Source organism: Myotis yumanensis, unplaced genomic scaffold (assembly GCF_028538775.1).
Source record: "Myotis yumanensis isolate MYYU_CA2020_CCGP unplaced genomic scaffold, mMyoYum1.0.hap1 SCAF_6, whole genome shotgun sequence".
Lineage (NCBI taxonomy): Eukaryota > Metazoa > Chordata > Mammalia > Chiroptera > Vespertilionidae > Myotis > Myotis yumanensis.
The window spans coordinates 88,098,737-88,099,362 of NW_027223757.1; the positions used below are offsets into that span (position 1 = coordinate 88,098,737).

A 626-nucleotide genomic window follows, 5' to 3' on the forward strand; every position below is an offset into this window, starting at 1 on the left:
AAGGTCTCTTTATAGTAGAATGCCAACTAATAAATGATAGGAGAAATGCTGGGGGGGGGGGGGGGGGGCGGTCCTATTTGGCAACCACCATAGTGGTGTTTGATTCAGACAGGAGCTGTCAACGGACAGTGAAGCTGGTGGGTAGAGGTTCAATGAGGATCAGGATTTGGGAATAATTTCATAAAATCTCCCCACAAGGCATGTATTAATTAGAAGGGCGAGATGGTGACTTGGCAGTGAGGAGCCTGGCAGACACTAACTTAATCAGGAAATGAAGGTATGGGCATACCCGTAGACCTTGCCTGGCTGTGCTCATGGCCAGGCAGGGGGGACAGTGTATGCAAGAGTAATTTGGAGTTTGTGCTAGTTCTAGCCAGCCTATTCGGTGGCTGGATAAGTTGCATTACTTCAACATCCCCCCTGGGGGACGTGCAGGAGGCAGCTGATCGATCTCTCTCATTGATGTTTCTAACTCTCTATCCCTCTCCCTTCTTCTCTGTAAAAAATCAATAAAATATATTTTTAAAAATAATAAATAAATAAATAAATAAATAAATAAATAAAAGAAATGAAGGTATGGCCCTAACCGTTTGGCTCAGTAGATAGAGCGTCGGCCTGCGGACTGA

The 626-nt window shown here is 44.7% G+C and overlaps 1 non-coding gene across 1 annotated transcript; it reads left to right on the top strand.

Moving 5' to 3' along the window:
* The first annotated feature begins 281 nt into the window (after positions 1-281).
* On the top strand, positions 282-417 carry LOC139013370 (small nucleolar RNA SNORA58). The gene has a single exon (XR_011472019.1). It is a non-coding gene; the product is annotated as a small nucleolar RNA SNORA58 (small nucleolar RNA).
* Positions 418-626: the final 209 nt, after the last annotated feature.